This window comes from Stegostoma tigrinum, chromosome 1, assembly GCF_030684315.1.
Source record: "Stegostoma tigrinum isolate sSteTig4 chromosome 1, sSteTig4.hap1, whole genome shotgun sequence".
NCBI classification, from domain to species: domain Eukaryota; kingdom Metazoa; phylum Chordata; class Chondrichthyes; order Orectolobiformes; family Stegostomatidae; genus Stegostoma; species Stegostoma tigrinum.
The window spans coordinates 146,566,519-146,581,543 of record NC_081354.1 but is presented as its reverse complement, the minus strand read 5'-3'; the positions used below and the strand labels follow the sequence as shown (position 1 = coordinate 146,581,543).

Here is a 15,025-nt window from a genome sequence, read left to right as displayed (position 1 = left end):
GGAGTGCATATAGGGTACACTGAGGACCTGAGGAGCAGGCCACCCTAGGCTGGAATTGTGTAGTAAGAATGGAACAATTAGCAGTCCAGCTATGTGAGATCCACTGACCAATGATGATATGATAGAATTTTTCATTAAGATGGAGAATGACATAATTGATTCTGAGGGTCGGATCCTGAATCTAAATAAAGGAAACTATCATGGTATTTGATGCATGCTTGCTGTACTAAATTGGGGAAAATTACTTAAAAGGATAATTGTGGCAGTGGCAAACATTGGAAGAGTGCAAGGAGGAACTGAAACAATTTCTCATTCTGCTGGCTCAAAAACAAAAGAGAATAGATGTCCCAAAAAGGAAATGAGGGATAGCATTAGATCCAAGGAAAGAACATACAAATTAGCCAAAACTGTAAATGGACATGACAATGAACACGGGAGAAAGTGGAAAAAAAATGGAACTAGGCCTAGTGAAAAAGCAGCCTGTTTTGTTGGGAGGTAACTGCATACCCTTGATTGTTTACAGGGACCATTCTTTTATGGCATTTTAACACTGTCACCTGGAGATGTTTTCAACTGTGTTCTGCACATTAGACTAGAACATAGAACATACAGCACAGTGCAGGCCCTTTGGCCCAAGATGTTGAAGATCTGGAAAAGAACTGAAAGTACTACAATATGGTAATACAACATGTAACCAGAATAGGAGTAATTTCCGGGGCTTTGTCCGACTCCTTGTACTTTTCCCGTCAGACCAGGTTCATGAGACTGGGGCCATGCATTTATACCATCAGACGGGAGTTTGTGAGACTAGTGTCATGAAATCTGAAATAGAGCTCCAAATGCCAGCTGTCCAAAGTCTCGGGCATGAAGTCAAGGCAGTCAGATTCATTAGTTGACATATGTATAAAGGAGATTAACCAAATAAATCTACTAATTAATTTGATATATATGACAATAAATTAGCTATAGATCTTCGTGCCTTCATTTTGATCAGATTTAAATGAACACATCAGGTACTATCAGCATACCAATACAAGTATAAGAGTAAGTTGCAGGGAACATGGAAGTGTACTCTGGAACAATTCCTATGGATTGGAGGATAGTTAATGTAGCCCACCATTTAAAAAAGGAGGGAAGGAAAAAAACAGAGAAGTACAGAAATTGCAGGTGTAGCAGGCTGTAAAGAAGGCAAATGATATTTTGGACTGCAGGTCCTTTTAGGAGTTCACTGTTCTTAGTAGCCATTGTAGATATCCACTCAAAGTATTTGCATGTGTAAACGGGCCATTCAATAAACTCAGGGATGACAACAGAAAAACAGTGCGCATGTTATTCAATGCACATAGTCCTGGAAGTGTTGGTCACAGATAATGGGCCATTATCTGCCAGCAGGAAACTTGGGTATTTTGTAAAGTCAAATGGGGTTTGACATAAAAGGACACCACCCATCATTCAATGGCTTGGCAGAAAGAACAGACCAAACTTTGAAAGTTGGCTTGAAGAAACAGCCCACAGGGTCATGAGATACCAAGGGTAACACTAGCAGAATTGCTACTGAATAGAAGAGTCTGCACCAGGTCAAGTCTGATCTTCCCAGACCTGGGAAAGGGGAAGGGTGAAACGACATCAGGAACACAAATGCCAGACACAAAACTCCACCGAACAAGAGACAGTTTGATGCATGGGATGAAGTTTGCTTTAAGAATCACAGAAATGGGCCCACATGAGTAAGAAGCATGGCAGTGCAAGGTCAAAACCAATGACATAGAAAGTTTGGATAGGTGTGACGGTCCCAAACAAATGTGTGGACCATATAAAAGCCATGAATTCGCGAATGGTGCTGGAGCAAAACATGGCCTGTCCTTCAGAGCAGTCGGAAAGGTTGCAGGAACCCTTAGGTGCATGCTGTCCGTCGAGCATTGCCAAGTCTTCAGAATCGGATGTAGTTGCCTTTGTGTCTTGGCTGCCGTAGGAATACAGTGATCTTCTACCAATGCACTCCTTGCACTAGAGGTGAGCCCGCATGCATTCCATGCCATGTGTATTGGATGCCAATTTGGAGGAAACTGAACCAAAGCTAAAATGCCGCAGGGGGCTCTGCCAGATAAAGGACTGACCTCTACTTTCTGACTTAGAGGTGGAGGGATGTAATGAATGTGAAAAGGTCAGCCAGCTTGACCTCACAGAATGAGTTTCCTCATTGGAGTTGCTAATCTGGTCCAATCAGGGAACCCTGGTTGACATATTAAAAGGGGAGTTTCTGAGATGCTGACATTCTGGTACCAGACTCATAATGAGGTAGTGCTAAAGAGGGTGATTGTTCATGCATGAATAAAGGGTGGCTTAATACTGGCCTCTGTGGAACTATTTCAACATTCATCAGCTGTCCCTCAGTTTGAGTGCTATGTCTCTTCAAGGTCATAAATTTTGCCATGAGCTTTCATGTGACTCAACATGCTGATTTTCATGTGATTCAACAGGCAAAGGCCACGAGGAAACTTTTTTTTATGCAGAGAGTTGTAATTTAGCAGATTCAATAGCAAATTCAAAATTGAATAATAAGGTAAAGTAGAAAATAGAATTAATGTCAGACCACTGCCATGCTGCCCCCTTGTGGAATGTTAAGTATTGTTGGTAGCCATTGTACCCCAAAGAAAATGTTCTCACTTTCTATCGTAAATACCCTTTACTTTGAGAAAAACATTGAGTTGAAAAGGGGGGATATAAAAGCAGGATAATGGGAATAATTTCACCAAAGGGTAGGCACAGGCATAATGATTAAAGGCTTCCTTCTTCATAAAACCATTCAATGATTACATAGTCAAAATTATACTTGGTTTTTAGGGAAACATTGCTTTTACTTTCTCTGACAGGTTAGTGATGGATGTTAAATTGGCACTGTAAATCTGGAGTCAATGTTGTACTTGTCTGTGGTTCTACTCAAGATGACAGCACAGTGAGATAATCCAACCAGAACTCCACTGTTCCTTCTGTTTATTTCCCGTTTCCTTGCATTTTTTCCCTGTTTTCCCTCTTGGTGTTCTCTCCTGAGGCCACACAGGCTAGAGGATCAAGCGATACAAGGATAGCCAGCAGGCTGGAGGCTTGTGCGGACAGGACAGTTGCTAGACTGGAGACTGGTGTGAGTGGTCAGTGGCTTGTGAGCCCAACAGACCATGTGTGGAAGCCCCTTGTGCTGATCTACTGAAAGACTGTAATGCTCACCTTTCCAACTTTATTCTCATTTTTCTAACTTATACTATGAACAACTGTAAGTAATGCAATATTTTTTCCTTTCTTTTTCCCTTTATTTCTGTATTTTATATCTAAGATCTGTATCTAGGTACTTTGTCCCTAAGATGGTGACAATATGAGGCGGTATTGTGAATGTTTTAGTACACTCCTGTACTTTCATACTTGAGTTCACATGACAATGAAAGATATTCTAATTCTAATATTCTAATTCCACGTGAAGTAGAAAATTCCCCACTAATAGTAGTCTCATTGTAATATAGCTTGACATTGCAGTTTAAATTCATGCACATACCCAAAACATGGCAGGAGGTCTATCATAATAGGACAGTTGTGGTTCCTCCCTGGCAGGAATAAACACAATTCCTCCTGGCTACAGCTTGAACAGAAGCTCAGATCCATTGCTAAATCACAAGCGCTCCTCAAAAGTGATCCACTTGTTAAGCAGAATTTAGCTTCATTCTTAACAGTATTGTGAACAATATCGTCCTATCTAATCACCAGAACTGAATTCATATTTTCAATCCGATGGCTAGGATACCTTATACTTGGAAATAAAACACTAAAGCACAATATGGGATGTGGATATTTAATGATAATGTTTGGATAATATAATCATGTGTATTAGTTTGAACCTGATTGGATAATATAGTTAAGTGTAAAATCTGAACTATGTGAGCACCACTGAATAGGAGTGGAAAAAAATGTTACTTTTCGATTGGAAATTATTATTTGTAGGAACAGTCAATTAGAAGCATGTTACCTGTAAAATTAATACAAAAACTTTGTTCTTGTGATACAAATTTGAGCTGAATGCCATCTTTGATTATGTACATCTCCCATGAATTAACAAACATATAAATAAAGAAACCTGAGTTTTTTTTGATCTAAGAGGACATAAAGTGTTAAAGTCATCCATACCTTGATTTAGATTGGCCTGGTCTTCCAGGAAATGGATGATAATTTGTCAATATTTGTTTTTCTAAGTTCAGTGTGTTTTTTGCTGGAATTGAGGCACAATAGTGCAGCTCCAAACTTCAGACTTGGGACTCAGGTTCCTTTAAAAGGCCCTGTAGCAATGCCAGCAAGTTTAATTAGGGCATTAGATCTGTATAGTACCCTGGTTCACCATAACACAGGAGCAAAATGGGATCTGGAATGTGCTGGTGAACTCCGGTGGGACCTAGAAGTTTGAGGTGCAGGACAACCTGACATCAGGTCACCTGTGCAATAGAATAGGGTGGATCCCAAAATGTACAAGGTTGAACAGTTGACAAGTAAAGGGACTTGGTAGCTAACAAAGTTCCAAGGTTGATCAGCAAACTTGCTCAGATGCATGAGCAAACACCAACAAAACAGATCAAAGTAAATCATAAACCTTTCACTTGCCTATTAAATAATTAAATGCTGTAAATAAAGGATGCCAGAGTCCTGTATCAGCAAGATCCTTAGAACAAGTTTGTTTTATTATTAAAATAAAGGTTTCATCTCAGTAGGAAAGGCAGAACTCAAGTTCAAGTTTGGGGAAGAGAGGGCTTCTTCACTTCACCCAGACATACGAAGTTGATAAATAAAATGTAAACACAGAAATGGACAGTGCAGACTTGTGAAATAGGAACTAATGGAGCGTAATAAGAAATATGAAAAGCTCACACAGGAGACAATTGATAAAAAAGGAAGAGAACAATTTCACTGAGCAGTAGATCTTTATGACACAGCAAAAACTAAAACATAGGGGTATCTGAGAAGGGAATCAATTACAGCAGGAAGGAGGAATGACATATTAGAAGGCTCTTCAATTGAAGATCATATGGGTACAGCTTAGAAACAGTCCGACAGCAAAAGATGAGCAGCTGTGTGGGCAAATTTCAGAGAAATGTAAAACTACTACGCTAGTGAGAGAAGGAGATTTCAATTTATCCAATATTAACTGGAATAATCAAGTGAAAGAGAGAAGAGAATTCTTAAAATGCATGCAGAAGAGCTTTTTAAGATCTACAAAACAGGAGGCAAACCTGGACTTAATTTGAGGTAATGGATAGTTGAATTATCAGTGAGGGAGAATTTTGCAGTCAGCAATTAGAACTCCATTAGATTTAAGATTGTTGTGGAAAAGACAAGGATGGACCTGAAATAAAAGTCCTAAACTGGGAGAAAGCTGGTTTTAATAAGATCAGGTATGATTTGACCTGAAAGGACTGGAAGCAGATACCTTTAAATGAGTTTGCGTCAGCGCAGTGGGATGCATTCAAAAAGGAACTCAGCAGAGTACTGGGCCAACATGTTCGAATAAAGGTCAAGGGTGGGACAAACAACTCAAGGGATCTGTAGAAATAATGGGAACTGCAGATGCTGGAGAATCTTGTTCTCCTAAGATGCTGCTTGGCCTGCTGTGTTCATCCACCTCCACACTTTGTTATCAAGGGATTTATAGGATTGCATAAAAAGAAAACAGCAGATATGAAGGGCTCAAAACAACTAAAGCCTTAGCGTAATACAGGATGCGCAAGGAAAATCTTAAAAAGCAAAACAGGATAGCAAAAAGGGGGAATGAAAGAATAATGACAGGTAGAAAGAAAAATCCCAACTTATTTTACAAGCATAATGGAGGTAGAAGGATATATAGAGATATGGTTGGGTCCATTAGTTATGTATGTTATTTTGAACATGATTGGATAATACAGTCATGAATCAGAATTATGCGGACACGATTGGGTAGCAATTGGAGTAAATAAAGTGTAACTCTTTCATTGGAAATTATTATTTGTGGGTTATTGATTGGAAGATTGTTATTTGAAAAATTGATGAAAACATTTTGCTCTTCTGATTAAAAACTGCAATTGTATGCCATCTTTGGATACTTACATCTCCTGTGCATAAATCAAACAATGTTTAAACAAAGAAATCTGAGTCTCTTCTGATCTATATGGAAATAAAGGGTTAAACTCACCTTTACGTAACCATCATCCCTTAATATTCAGTAGCTTTACTAACACAGAATCATCAGCATCCTGGGAAGTTACCATTAACTTGAAGACAGCAAGAACTGCAAATGCTGGAATCAGAGTCAATATAGCGTGGAGCTGGAGGAACACAGCGGGACAGGTAGCATCAGTGCAGCAGGGCTGATGAAGGGCGTAAACCAAAAATGTCGACTTTCCTGCTCCTCTGATGCTGCCTAACCTGCTGTGTTCCTCCTGCTCCACACTGTATTGACCACTGACTAGAAATTGTATTGGGCCAACCAAATAAATAGTGACTGGCTGCAACAGCAGATCAGAGACTAGGAAATCTGTGTGGAGTAGCTCACCTGCTGTGTCCCCAATGTCTGCCTTCATTGGCCTGGATGTGTGCAGTTGCCACTCAAGAAGCTTTATATTATGCCAGACAAAGCAGGCCTCTTAGCTGACATCCCATCCAGCATTCACTCCCTTCACCGCTGGTGCACAGTTGATGCAATGTGTATCATCTAAAAGGTATATGGTAATAAGTCACAAAGCCCCCTCCAATAGCTTCCAAATCAATGGCTATTACCACTAGAAGGATAATGGCAGTAGATTCATGCAATACCATCATCTGCCAGTTCCGCTCCAAGTCACACAGCATTCTGAATTGGAACTATATAATATTCTACTACTGTTGCTGGGTGATAATCCTGGATCCCCCTTGATCCTAACAGCACTGTAGGTATCATAACTGACCAAAGGCTGCAGTGATTCAAGAAATAGGCTCACCACCACCTATCTCAGGGCAATTAGAAAGAGGCGATAAATGCTGGCCTAGCCAGTAACACCCACGTCCTTTGAGCAAACAAAAAAATGTTACTGAAATTTTGACAGGTCAAAATCTTAACATCAAGTTGTCAGCTTGTACAAAGATGCTTGTTTGTCTTTTCACTACAGATGCTCCGGCTGACATTTATTTTATACAATCCAATTCTGTGGCCATAGTATTCCCTTCCAGCAGAGAGAATCTCCCTTGTGCCAAGGAACAACCAGTTCGTCTGATTTACATTTATTTTGTTCTACACTTCACTATGTTATCTACAAACATTAAGGTTTAGTGAATTGAGACAATATTTCAAATCATCCTTGTCCTTTCTATGGTAGTAAACATCTTTAATAGGAGTACTGTTATGCAACAGATATCATATTTAAGAGTAAACTGCACCAATTAATTGCTTGGGAAATTATTATTTTTGAATAGAATCCCTACAGTGTGGAAACAGGCCCTTCAGCCCAACAGGTCCACACCGACCCTCAGAGCATCCTACCCTGTCCCATCTCCCAAATCTGTTTCTGATGAAGGGTCTAGGCCCAAAACATCATCTTTTGTGTTCCTAAAATGCTGCTTGGCCTGCTGTGTTCATCCAGCTCCACACTTTGTTATCTCAGATTCTCCAGCATCTGCAATTCCCATTATCTCTGATCACCTAATCTACACATCCCTGAACACTATGGGCAATTTAGCATGGCCAATTCACCTTGAACATCTTTGGACAGTGGGAGGAAATCAGAGCACCCCGAGGAAACCCACACAGACACTGGGAGAATGTGCAAACTCTACACAGACAGCTGCCTGAAGGTGAATCAAACCCAGGTCCCTGGCGCTGTGAGGCAGCAGTGCTAACCACTGAGCCACCATGCCATTACTTTCAAGATACTTTCAAGAAATATTTCAATACTTTCAAGACTAATTTTCAATTAATTTTCAACTTTCAGTAACAAATAATTGAAAATTATGTTTTGTTATTCACACATAAGTAGAAATGAAAATTGATTCATCAATGTAAACTTATATGTGAAACATGCATTGTTGATTTCATGGTGGAATCTCAGGAATAGAAGAATTTCTTATTTATGATAGAATTACATATGGTATTTTAGTTCTGCAAAGAACCAAACAATTTTCAGCACTTCCATAAGAAAACATACAGTTCCACGCCCATGCAGAAACATGTTCCTTACCATGTTATTTGTCACACATTAGCTTCCTTATCCCCTCAGGCATGTCTAAAAACCACATCTGAACATCTCACAGATTTCTCAGACAACATTACACTACAAGGCTTTTCAACAGTCATTAGTCATGTTTTAATTCCTAGTCCTGTGTTCTGGCAAGTAGCATCATGGTCTTTCTGGCTTGAACAAGTTTACAGATTGCACTTGTACTGTCGCATGCAAAATTTAAAGGAGAACTAAGTAAATAAATGGAGGAATAACATCTCTTGTTCTCATGCATCTGAATGATTTTAAAAATAAATATGCAATCTTTCACCTGAGCTCAATGAAGTGATTCTGTGATTAAATTCAGTCAAGGATTGTATCTCAGGAGATTTTAACCACAAGCCAATTCATTAGTGACTATTAAAATAAACTAGAAGGACATTATGGTCTGGGCACCCACTATTTCGGAAGGTATCCCAAGAGTACATCTACACTGGAAGCAGATCATAGAATTATCCTCCAAAAGCACACAAATGAAACACACAATAAGTGAGGTAACTTCCTCAATCAGCCACTTGGTTGAAATTACTTTTTAAATTTGCTTTTGACGTCCACCATAAGGTCAGTTTTATGTCTACTTCTTCCAACACAGTGATTGTGTTATGCTGAGCAAGACTGCTCATAACGTCAATGTTATTTTTGACCTGAGGTGAAACTGGCACCAACAGTCCCCATTCTCGATACTATTGCATGGTTCTGGCCCTGTGTCATGGTATTTGCTGCTGAAATCCTCAACTCTACAATTTTATGACTGGACTTGACTTTTCTGATGCTCTCCCAACCAATCTCCCATCTTTCAATTTGTGCTAATTTAAAGCACTGTTGCCTGTTCCTTACTCATACTAAATATTATTTGCTCATCTTTACCTTTGTGCTTGCGGATCATTTAGCACCTTATGCTTCAATAGCCTCAATTTTAAAATCCTCTTGTTTCAAATCCTTCTCTGCCCTCTCTCTCCCTATCTGCAGATTCTCCAACCCTACAATTCTTAAAGATGTCTGTACTCCTCCACTTTTGGTCTTTTGCACATTCTTGCTAGTAATTACGCCAGCATTGGTGGTCATACTTTCAGGTGCCTATTCCATTAAAATTAGGATCCTGTCACTAAACACTCTCCATTTGTCTTCCCCTCTCTCTCTCTTCTAAGATTTTCTTTCTACCCAACGTTCAAACTAAATGACACAAAATGGATTTATATAGTTGGGTTAATGACAGAGAGAATTATAACACAAAGATAATAAGTTTTGTTTCGATTTCAGAACAATAGATTCAAGCTTTTAGTTTCGAAGAACCGTTAGTTCAGTTTAGAAAGTAGAATAGATTTCCTTGGTAGGATAATTGAGTCTGTTCAGCCACATTGCTGTGGGTCTGGAGTCATATTTAGGCCAGACCATGTAATGGCGGTTTCCTTCCCTGAAGAGCATCAGTGATCCAGATGCCTTTTTACAACAATGTTTTCATGATTATCAGTAATTCTTAATTCTAGATATATTTGTTTTTAAGTTGAATTTAAATTCCACTATTTGCCATGGCAGGCTTTAAACCCAGAACATTCACTGCAATTCTGCATTAATAGACTAGTGACAATGTCATGAGGCCACTGCCTCTCCAGGTGTTAGGAAACACGTTGAAACTTTGCTTTGATGTTTGTATTAAGCTCTTTCTAATTGAATTCTATACATTTTTGTGCAATAAACTTGTGTTCTATGTTAAAGAACATCTGCAGCCTTGTACGAATATGTAACAGTAACTCACCACAACACAACTCAACTGCAAAAAATAAACATTTGATATATCAAGATAACAAAGTGTGGAGCTGGATGAACACAGCAGGCCAAGCAGCATCTCAGGAGCACAAAAGCTGATGTTTCAGGCCTAGGCCCTTCATCAGAGAGGGGGATGGGGAGAGGGAACTGGAATAAATAGGGAGAGAGGGGGAGGCGGACCAAAGATGGAGAGAAAACAAGATAGGTAGAGAGGAGAGTATAGGTGGGGAGGTAGGGAGGGGATAGGTCAGTCCAGGGAAGATGGGCAGGTCAAGGAGGCAGGATGAGGTGGTAGGTAGGAAATGGAGGTGCGGCTTGAGGTGGGAGGAAGGGATGGGTGAGAGGAAGAACAGGTTAGGGAAGCAGAGACAGGCTGGGTCCCACTTCCTAGAGACAAAGGGGACGGCCATGGGTACCCTCATGGGCCCAAGCTATGCCTGCCTCTTTGTAGGTTACGTGGAACAGTCCCTCTTCTGCACGTAAACAGGCACCAAACCCCACCTCTTCCTCCGTTACATTGATGACTGTATCGGCGCCACCTCTTGCTCCCCAGAGGAGCTCGAACAGTTCATCCACTTTACCAACATCTTCCACCACAACCTCAAGTTCACCTAGGCCATCTCCAACACATCCCTCACCTTCCTGGACTTCTCAGTCTCCATCTCAGGTAACCAGCTAGAAACTGATGTCCATTTCAAGCCCACTGACTCCCGCAGCTACCTGGAATACACGTCCTCCCACCCACCCTCCTGCAAAAATTCCATCCCCTATTCCCAATTCCTCCGCCTCCGCCGCATCTGCTCCCACGATGAGGTATTCCACTCCCGCACATCCAGATGTCCAAGTTCTTCCAGGACCACAGCTTTCCCCCTGCAGTGATCGAGAACGCCCTTGACCGCGTCTCCCGCATTTCCCGCAACACATCCCTCACACCCAGCCCCCGCCACAACCGCCCAAAGAGGATCCCCCTCATCCTCACATACCACCCCACCAAATCCGGATACAAGGTATCATCTTCTGACACTTCCACCATCTACAATCCGACTCCACCACCCAAACCATTTTTCCATCCCCACCCTTGTCTGCTTTCCGGAGAGACCACTGTCTCCGCGACTCCCTTGTCCGCTCCACACTCCCCTCCAACCCCACCACACCCAGCACCTTCTCCTGCAACCGCAGGAAGTGCTACACTTGCCCCCACACCTCCTCCCTCACCCCTATCCCAGGCCCCAGGATGACCTTCCATATCAAAGAGATGTTCACCTGCACATCTGCCAATGTGGTATATTGTATCCATTGCACCCGGTGTGGCTTCCTCTACATTGGGGAAACCAAGCGGAGGCTTGGGGACCGCTTTGCAGAACACCTCCGCTCGGTTCACAATAAACAACTGCACCTCCCAGTCGCGAACCATTTCAACTCCCCCTCCCATTCCTCAGACAACATGTCCATCATGGGCCTCCTGCAGTGCCACAATGATGCCACCCGAAGGTTGCAGGAACAGCAACTCATATTCCGCTTGGGAACCCTGCAGCCCAATGGTATCAATGTGGACTTCACAAGCTTCAAAATCTCCCCTTCCCCTACTGCATCCCAAAACCAGCCCAGTTCTTCCCCTCCCCCCCACTGCATCACAAAACCAGCCCAGCCTGTCTCTGCTTCCCTAACCTGTTCTTCCTCTCACCCATCCCTTCCTCCCACCTCAAGCCGCACCTTCATTTCCTATCTACCACCTCATCCCGCCTCCTTGACCTGTCCGTCTTCCCTGGACTGACCTATCCCCTCCCTACCTCCCCACCTATACTCTCCTCTCTACCTATCTTGTTTTCTCTCCATCTTTGGTCCGCCTCCCCCTCTCTCCATATTTATTCCAGTTCCCTCTCCCCATCCCCTTCTCTGATGAAGGGTCTAGGACCGAAATGTCAACTTTTGTGCTCCTGAGATGCTGCTTGGCCTGCTGTGTTCATCCAGCTCCACACTTTGTTATCTTGGATTCTCCAGCATCTGCAGTTCCCATTATCATTTGATACATCAACCCCAGGTTTCAATCTGGAATCTATCTTGTCCAGTATTACCATTGGCTGGGATCATTACAAAGGCACCTTATATTTTACTGAACTGTTTTTCTCCTCTTGGGAACTTTTCGCACACTGTCTATTCTATATTTAAAGGTTTCGCAATGATGTTATTGTATTATGTTTGCTAACATTTCTATGCAGTTAATTTGAGTTACATCATGCCTTCTTATTACTTTTCCGGTCAAGCACCTTGATCACTGAAGCTTCATTAACCTAATTTTCACATTTAATCTGTTCTTTTCTGGTTATTCCAAAGACTTGCATAATATTCAATAAGTATGCTGCCACAATCTGAACTACTAACGAGAGAAAATAGTTGACAGCTTTTGGGGTCATTTAATTCCTTTTCTATAATTACCTTCTGGACAATCCGGAGTATGAATGTATCAAACAAAATCCTGTTCCAAAATGTTAATCCAAGTTTAAAAAAAAGTTTCTGGCACAGCTCTGAAAGCATACTACCATCTTATAATCCCTACAATGTGTGTTTAAAACAGGTCTTATGAAATAGAGAATAATGCAGTCCCTGCCTGGAATCTTAGTCAGATGTGGGTGACACAATATGGTGTCTACTTGAGCCTATTGAACCGGTTTATTCAGACTTTCTACCGATGTAGCATACTTAATAGCTGTTTCAATCTCTATACGGGTGTGTAGATATCAAGTTGCTCCAGTCCTTCTTTAGTGATCCATAATATGTATCAACCTTAGCAAAATGTACATTTACATTGGAATTGGTTTAAATATCAACAAGGCACTTCATGAGATGTGCTACACCCTTCTTTATAAAATAATAAAGAATATAATTTGCAATGCTTTGTTTGATACTTTTTCAAATCTTCATACAGCAGGGTAAGTACTACAGACTGGAGAATAATATATGTAAAGGGTAAACCTCTGAATTTATGCAGCCAACATTTAGCCATATTTATAGAAAATACATCTAAAATCTGAGTTCCAATATTGCACTCTTACTCCAACCTGCAAAGACTTTGACTGTAGCTTCCCCACAAAAAGCACATTGTCCTTCTACTATTCCAGTGACAAATCAGGCACAAGCATGGTACTTACAAGTTGGCCAACTTAGCATCACAAGTTGGAAAATGATTGAATTGATTCTATGGATTCTGTGAAAGTGTCAGTATGGTTTTAGAACAACAGATCATCTTGAAACTATAAGGTATTCTGAAGATGTTGGGTAAGGCAATGAGCAAGACTAATTGAGTAGAAACAAGAAAAATCTACAGTTTCTCTAAGCATGGAAATATAAAGACAAATGGCTAGAAATGTTCAGCAGGTCAAGACAGCAGGCTGGTGGTGATGGGGCCCTACATTGCTTGTTCCTCTGACAGAAAGTTGTTTGAGTTGAATGACTTTAACAAAAGCTGCCTGTAGCGATAATAGGCTATTCACAATCTTAACAAGTTAGTTCTTAGATACGTGCCCTTAAGGGAAAGGTAGCTGTGTCTTAAAATTTGGCTAGCCAATCAGATTGGCTGACAGCTGAGTTGTCCAATTAGGGGTTAAACAGCATCCTCAGGAGAATCCTTCCCACCGTTTCACCTGGACTGAAAATAGAAGTTGCCTCCTCAGTTTCACCTTCTTTTGTCAACCATATTAATGCAGATGGGACACAAACAAGTGCTTAACTGGTCACTACCTGGCCATTTAAGACCCTCAATATGCCTAAGAGTGGAAGAGCTGATTGATATCAAACTTGCTTACTGCATTATAGAGGACAATTTTGGAGTAAGCAGACAACCTGTGAGATAGCCACCTGTCCTTCTTAAGTGTCCCAAACTCCAGCTTATAATTATGCTTGCTGGAATAACTGTAAAATTCCTCCAACATCTGTGGAAATGTAATGATTGTCATATCAAACTTTTTGCAGCCTTTTCTCTTTTTTAATTTTTCTTTTCCGTATTTAAGTGGATGTCACTTTAACTTCCAAAACACTTTATCAGAAACTTTATTTGCTCAAAATATTTGTAAAACACAATTAAAATTTGAAAGTTGTAATATTAAGTTTGCTAATAACACAAAGCAGCTTATCAATGGAGCTGGATTTTGCAGAGGTGTTGCGAAGGTATTGTTTGCCACCCACTGGAAAAATTGGTAGCAAACTAGGCAAATTTATTGAAAGGCTGCCCTACAGTGATTACATAGTACAGGTACAGAGTAAATAAGGAAAAACTGTTCATTGTAGCACAAGTTTTGACATCCAGAGAACTCAGATGTAAGGTACTTGGCAAAAGAACTCAAGATGATTTTTTATGATCTAGAATATACTGTTTGATAAGGTGATAGAAGAAAATTCGACAGTAAACTTCAAAAGTGTTGTCTGCAAAATAAGAAAAATAAGAGACAGTTTGAGGTGGCTGAGTAGGTAGCCAGTTGACAATGTTTAAATGTTATGAGACCCCTTCCATAATATTCAAATCCACCAGTGGAGAACTGTAAAATTCCAACCATGTCCAAATACAGCTAGGCACTTTTCCCTCATCTACATTTTAATCCAAATCACAGAATTAGGATGAATGTTTAGAATCATAGCAAATATCTTTATTAAAATTCCTTTTTGAGGGTTTTGAATGTATTTTGTGGTCTTTTATATGTTAGCCCATGTAACCAAGCCCACATTACATATCCAGACAGTTGGGTTCATTTTAAAATAGACATTTATAAGTATATTAACACTCAACTATAGACATTAATACATCAGCTCAGGCTTGCATATTACTATTATATTGCATACATAGCTGATTGACTGACTAGCAGTGTGGCTTTCTGCTCGCCAATAGACAAACTGCACAAATAAATGTACAGAGAGTAAGGTGGAGACAGGTCATGATGTCATTAAGCTATCTTAAAGGTATAGTGCCTTTCTTAGATCTGTGCAATTAAGAGGGTATTAAAGTTATA

General features: G+C 40.6%; 1 protein-coding gene across 1 annotated transcript in view; it reads right to left on the bottom strand.

The window, feature by feature from the left end:
• dnai1.2 (dynein, axonemal, intermediate chain 1, paralog 2) overlaps positions 1-15,025 on the bottom strand; it is a 244,312-nt gene that overhangs the window by 130,674 nt on the left and 98,613 nt on the right. The window lies entirely within an intron of this gene.